The 7,096-nt window shown below is 41.1% G+C and overlaps 1 long non-coding RNA gene across 1 annotated transcript; it reads left to right on the forward strand.

Moving 5' to 3' along the window:
- Positions 1-93: 93 nt before the first annotated feature.
- On the forward strand, positions 94-6,872 carry LOC134159436 (uncharacterized). Its single transcript, XR_009963153.1, has 2 exons — positions 94-197; positions 4,593-6,872. It is a non-coding gene; the product is annotated as an uncharacterized LOC134159436 (long non-coding RNA).
- The last annotated feature ends 224 nt before the right edge of the window (positions 6,873-7,096 follow it).

Raw genomic sequence — 7,096 nt, forward strand, 5'->3', positions numbered from 1 at the left:
CCAGCGGAGGCGGGGCCCGCGCGGGGGGCGGGAAGCGCGCGGCGCGGCCGTTGGGCGCGAGCCACCCCCTGAGGGGATCTGTGGTACGGGACCAGCCGGCGGCGGTTCGGCACCGAAACCGGATAGACCTCGGTGTCACCGGCACGGAGGGAGGCTGCAGGCCCGGCTCCCGCTGCAAGCAGGAGCGCACTCGGCAGGTTCATGAGTCTTTCTTCTATTTGGGCGCCCGTAACGGGATGTTCAAGGTTCTCAGCGAGTTCTGAGTGATAAAAACCGGTAAACGCTTGACTGTGATGCTGTTAGCTGCCAGCCCTGACAGGCTGCAATGCAGGATCGTGTTTAAGTGTCCTGGCAGCCTGAGATCTTCCCTGTGAGGGTGCTGAGGCGCTGGCACAAGGTGCCCAGAGAAGCTGTGGCTGCCCCATCCCTGGCAGTGTTCAAGGCCAGGTTGGACACAGGGGCTTGGAGCAACCTGCTCTAGTGGAAAGTGTCCCTGCCCATGGCAGGGGCTTGGAGCTGGATTAGCTTTGAGGTCCCTTCCGACACAAACCGTTGTATGATTCTATCCCCACGTATTGTTTAGCCCACCCCAGACACAGGGCTTCATGTTTTCCCTTGTCTTCAATGACATTCCTGTCAACCCTATTCCTTTGGCTTGTCCAGGTCTTTCTGAATGGTAGTCCCACCCTTGAGTGGAATGGTTCATTAGGGATTGCAGTGATAGGACAAGGGGTAACGGGTTAAAACTTAAACAGGGCAAGTTTAGATTGGAGATAAGGAAGAAATTCTTTACTGTAAGGGTGGTGAGGCACTGGAATGGGTTGCCCAGGGAGGTTGTGAATGCTCCATCCCTGGTGGTGTTCAAGGCCAGGTTGGACAGAGCCTTGAGTGACATGGTTTAGTGTGAGGTGTCCCTGCCCATGGCAGGGGGGTTGGAACTGGATGATCTTAAGGCCCTTTCCAACCCTAACTATTCTATGATTCTGTCACTGCACTCTCTGTGGTAATCGGGACAGTCAACTTCCTCAGCCTGGCAAACTGGCCAGAAAAAAAATAAGGTATCACTGTACAGGTCTGAGTTGCTGTCCTGCCTGATACAAAAATCAGCTCTTTTTTTGCCTGAAGACTGTCTTGTGTTGTAATTTGTGGTGAATTTCCTAACAGCTACTCCAAAACTTGATAACCTCTGTTGTTAAAACATTTACACTCTATTTCTCTCCATCAGAGGAAACAGTGAGGCTTACCACATCTAGGTTTTTATTTTATCACTTTGCCAGTTTGGTTTATGAGGATCTTTTACATTACTCCCGTATTTCTTCACAGCAATATGGGCTTTGCTCTAGTTGTTCCTTAAAACCTGAATATTGATGTGGCCTTTATTTATTGACGCTGAAGTGGACTCAGCATTAGCTTCTGGGTTCAGAAGTACAAGATTGTTCCTAGCCAGGAGGGCTTCAGCAGGAGCTGTAAGCTTCTACTCTTTCTCCAACAGGCCTGCCTGTTGCACCACTCACACTATGCAGAAATGAAACAGTGACAGCAGTTTTCCTCATCTGCTACTTCCCAAGAGTAGGTCACCTCACCCAGTGACTCTCTCCTTGCTAGGTATTCAGATAGTACCTGTTGTTATCAAAGATTTTTGTTGACCGCTTCCCATCCTTTCTGAGCTGTAAGCTTTTTTGCCACTGCAGTTAATACCAGCTGAGGGGTAAGAGCCACACAGAACACATCTTCTGATATTTCCCATGTGATATACATAGATGGAACTCAAAGTGTCTGTACTAGAGTCTTTCTAATCCTTTAGCTATTCTTGTGGTTTGTAAAACATACATGTTTTCTCTAATTTACCATTGCTTTCCTGAATGGATAGTTTGAAAATTGAACGTGGTATTTTAGCAAAGTTGAGACCTGAGATGTGTAGTGAAGGAAAAGAAATACAGCAGTAGACACACACTTGGCTGAAGTGCCCTTGTGCAGAGATAGTACAGAAAGGACTCTTTTCTGCTGCTCAGTAAGAACTGGGGAATCCTGAGGGAAACATACTAGTTTTTCCACACTCTTTAAGGGGAATGGGGTAGGGAGGGCGCACTCAAACCAGAGAGGTTTGAGATCTGGTGGTGGAGCCAAATTAGAAGAATTTATGTGACAAACAGCTGATGTGCAAAGGAGAAGATTGAGGAATATTTTATTGTTGGTACAAGGTTCTGTATAGTTACATTTGTGTCTTAAAAGAACATGCAAATGAAGGGGGTGGCAGATCTCTATCAAGTGGCTGAGGAACACGTGAAATGATAGCTCCAAATACATGGGAGTGTTTCTGTGAATTGAAAAAGACAGGAAAGAAAGATTTGAGGATGAAAAGAGCAAAAGAATTACTTTGTAAGTAATTACCATATGGTTGAATAAGCCATATTCAACACAGAGGATGTTTGCAGTTCAGGCAAAGTCTGCTCAGGAACAAGGCACAGTGGCTTTCATTCCTAAAACAGAGCAGTGTGTTCCTAAAACAGGGGAGACATGTCATGGTGCTGCTAATCCCTCTGAAGTAGATCAGGCTTGCAAAGATGGAGAAGATACACCTCATTTGAACCTGAATTAAGAGCATGAAACAGGAAATGGATAAAAAGAAAACAGGAGGGCAGTTAGAGAAAACAGCTGTCTGCACCAGACCGTTTATTTTGTGATTACTTCAATTACTCCATCCCTTATAAAACTTTTTCTTCTTTAGCTTCATTGGGCTTCTGTGAGATCTGCATGTCTTCAACTTTTACCCTATATGGGTGTGTGTTGCCCTGCTGTCTTTGCATAGATCTTGACAGTTACAGTTGTCCAGCTTCCCTACTCCCACTGCTGTTATAGGAAAGGTTTAGGAATCAAGCTGTAAGTTTAGGTTTCAACAACTGTTGATGGAAGTGTATCCATGAATCACAGTAAAGTTTTGGACAGAACTGGGAGAAAGAAAAATAATAAATTTATGAGTTTAATTCTGTAACTGTTTAATACTGATTATAAAATGGGAAGTTCAGCTATAGCATGGAAATAACAAGTGGGGTAGACCTGAATGGAGAGACACCAACAATGTATCATCTTCTCTGGTACTGCAGGCACTCCCGTCACAAATATTTCTACTCAAAAGATAATTTACTTTGGTAACCAGTCCCTGCTGTGTACAGAGCACCCCACCAAAATACGTTGTTTCTTATATTTCCCTAGCAGTATTTTCAGTGTTTCTCTTGAAGGAAGACTGTGCTTTGTGCTCCCTGTTTTATCTGTGTCAAGTCTTTGTTCTGAACTAAAATTTAGCCTCCTGTGATAGTGTGGCTTTCCACTGGGGGGGGGGGGGGGAAGAAAAGGCATTATTAACTCACTGATTTTAGTTGTATGGTATAGAGGGTCAAGTTAGAAAACTTTTTCTGTAAGTTTGTTTCCATTAGGTTTATTTTCTACTTTATTGAATGTTGCCCTTTCATTAGTTTGTGTGGGTATCTCATGTTCAAGAAAGGTATTCCAGCACTCTTCATGTGTTTTCTTTCACTGTGTCATGATGGATCCATGACGCTACCTAGAGCAAACTTACTATAAAATAGGTCTAATATGACCATCTTTGTAATTTTTCCCATTCTGTACTGGATTTCCAGAATTACCCTCCTAAATTTTTGGAATTTGTTTGTAAAACTAGAAAATAAGAGGTGGTTATCACACAAACAATAGCAGTTTCATTATTTCCAATTTTAATTTAATCTGTACATGTACCTAATGAAATAATACTTGCAATATTTTTTCTCTATGTGAATAAAGAGTTTGAAACTTGGTTTATAATTTAAGTCAAATAATAGAGAATAAACATATATGGCCAGAAATAAGTATTCCATGCCATAGTATTCCTGTTCTAACATGAATTCATTAACCTCAGAGCTTGTTGTATTTAAGGAGAATGGGTTAGTTGCAAATAGGTAGGTCAGTAAATACAAACACAGTAACTAACTGTTGGAAATTCACCAGGGCTCTGCCTTTGACATCTGTTTAAGAAGAACAAAAATCTCTATGCAGGAGTTTGACTTTTGACCAGGGTTTTTCATATCTGTTCTTCATAAATATAACTGCGAAATTCATTGGAATGTTAAAAGTATATAGAAAGCTTTCTTTCTGATAGAAATCAAGTTTACATGAATCTAATGACTACCTACCAAACGTAGGTATATAACGGAAATAAGAAATCATATTTTGCACCTTCATAATGAAAACCAGTGCAGGTACTATACCCATAATACTTCTAGTTAAATGTAGTTTTCAAGAACATCTGAGCTTTGTTCCTGTGTAAACATGAACTAGAGTTGTTCTGTTAAGAACTCCAATTTGAAGATAAATTATCAAAGGCATTCAGCATTGAAAAATACATCTGATTATCAAAGCAACACTCACTGCTCATTTGTTGTTTATGCTTCTTATTCAGGGAAGTTAATGTGAATCACTACAGTCTCATTAGTGGACACACATTCTGCCCTACCTACCTGAATGGCTGTTATTGATCTTCTAGTAAATAATACATAAAATGTGCTTTTCCATCTTGCCTGCATGTCCAACTATTGAAGACACTTGGCTACTGAGATGAAGTTTGTCATACAACAGGATACAACAGTGCTCAATGTACTTCCTGCCCCCAGAAGCATCTGCAGCCTCCAGGGAGCAGAGACACAAGAGAGAACCTGGTTCAGGAAGCATACCATGCCTACGTGGGAGCTAGAGGAACAGTTTGCTTGCTGGCTTTGAAAAGATGACTGCTCAGCAGGGAAGGTGGGACAGAAAGAATGAAATTTGGAACCTGCAGGGCAGCCTGCTTCTGGTGAAATATCTCTGTACTGGTATCTTCTTGTAACAAAAAGATGGAAGTACAAAATGGAGGGACAGGAAGTCATTTGCAGGCCTTATGTAATATGCATCTCTGTGAAGAGGTGCATGCCAGAGGATTCCTCTACCCACACAGCTCTCCACCATGCAGGCATTCCTCTGCAGCCTTATCTTTGCATAACTCAAGCATAGACCTCCTACAGGATCATCTCCCACCTCTAATGTGCATCTGTTCGTTCTCTGCCTGTCAAGCCTCTTCAGAATTTAAAAGACATTGCAAGAGATAGAAGAACAAGCTTTCAAGTTTGAGTGCACCAGATCAGGAGAAATCCAATAAGAAATGTGAATTTATATTGCCTTACTTATTCCTCTTTTTTATTTTTCCAGAGTGGAAAAGAGAAAGGAGAACTGCTGTCTAAGGAACTGTTGCTTGCGATATATTTCTCCATGGCAATAAAAATATCCGCAAGGCAGAGGTACAATTCTCTTTTTAGACCTGACACCTCCAAAGCCTGATATATGTGGCTGAGTTAGATGAAAAGGTATTAGGTTTTTTATTAGATTATGATGCAAGCTCAAGCTGGCTAGGCTCATCAGACAATAAATCTAGTGCAAGTATGTGTGGCCAAATTCTACTCTCATAATTGTTGCTCTCTGTGGTCAGTATTACTTGCTACTGTGATACTGGCTCTCTTCTGCTAGTTGTGAGAAGGGCATAGATTATTTACAATGTAAACAGTCGCTGACATAGAATAATTCTGATTGTGCTTCCACATTAAATCAGGAATAATGCTACTAAAGGCGAAGCAGTTATTCTTCCTTACACAATACATGAATCCAAATTTAGGCCTTTATCACAAGGCTAAGGTTTGATAGGTATAGCATGGATATTTATGCATGGCTTTTTACCATCGATGACTTCTTGTTTCAGAAATAACCTTTTTTTTGATCCTTTCTGATAGCTGCATGTTGTGTTAAAGTAAATCAAACTGTTATGGAGATCTTCTATTGACATTAGCAGGGACTGCACAAGAATTGGGTGGCTGAGAACTGCACTTTTCTGTGCTTTTTCCATTCCAGACAGTGACATTCTCATGAACAGTAGGAAGCTCTCTTCACAGTAGGTCATCCTCATTCTAAACTTGCTCCAAATGATACAGCTGCTCAGCAGTGAAACAGGCTCCCCAAAGGGACAAATGTAAACCCAGGCTAAGCTCACAGATGTTCTATGGCAGAGTATCTGCTGTGCATTATAACACACAAAATATATTGCTGTGATTTTTTTAAAGGTCGCAATAACTCAAGACATCCCACAAAAAGAATAAAAGCTCACCTGAAACGATGGCATGTTTGAGAAAATGAAAACTGTCACATCATAAACTAAGTTCTTCCTTGTAGTCAATTTTTGGATAAGCATCTCAAAAGATACTGCAGCAGAGCCATAAATCCAGATGCCAGTTCTCAAGCCAAGCTTTCAAAAATTCCAATCTTTGTGAATGTATATTAATCTGAATTCAGTGCTGAGATAAGCAACTCCTGATGAAAGCAGCAGGATATACATGAGACAATAAAGAAATATTTTCCAATATATTGCTATGTCTGCACTACCTTTTCAGAGTTTGTAGTCATTCTCTCACACTAGAAAAATGCGTCTTCATCTCAGTGCAGTGAAGAAAAGTATTTCTGGCCTCCATCTGAACAATTAATAGTTATGCCAGTATCTCTGAGGCTCCTAGGGGGTTAGTCTTCCCTAATAATTTTCAGGTCTCTTCCAGTATTCCAAAACAGGCCTAAAATCCTTATCTGGATCTCCTGTTTAACCAGTGATTACTTGCAACTCTGGGCATGTTTCTCCTATTCCTTTCCCACTGGCCTGTGCATTCACGTCTATAAACCTACTGAAACGCACAATGAATGTAAGAACTGTAATTATGTGACTATATTCTGCTGTAGCTTTGCCACTGTAATTCTCCTTGTTCTCCCTTTCCCAGGGACAGTTTAAAATAAGTTACTTTAAAGAAGAATTACATGCAATGTCATCTGAGTTTATTTCATCACTTATCTGGAATCACCAATGTCTGAACAGACACTTCAGGCAATTTATTCTTTGAACAATGACCTCAAATTTTTCCTGGAATATTAGGAAGATGATCACTTCCAGTTGTAGTCCTAAGATCACCCCTTTAGAGTTTAGTTACTTGAATGAAAGTTGGATTTGAACCAAAATGTTCTCTGTATTGAAATGAAA

This window comes from Pezoporus occidentalis, unplaced genomic scaffold (assembly GCF_034315485.1).
Source record: "Pezoporus occidentalis ecotype Australia unplaced genomic scaffold, CSIRO_AGI_Poc_V1 ctg10, whole genome shotgun sequence".
Lineage (NCBI taxonomy): Eukaryota > Metazoa > Chordata > Aves > Psittaciformes > Psittacidae > Pezoporus > Pezoporus occidentalis.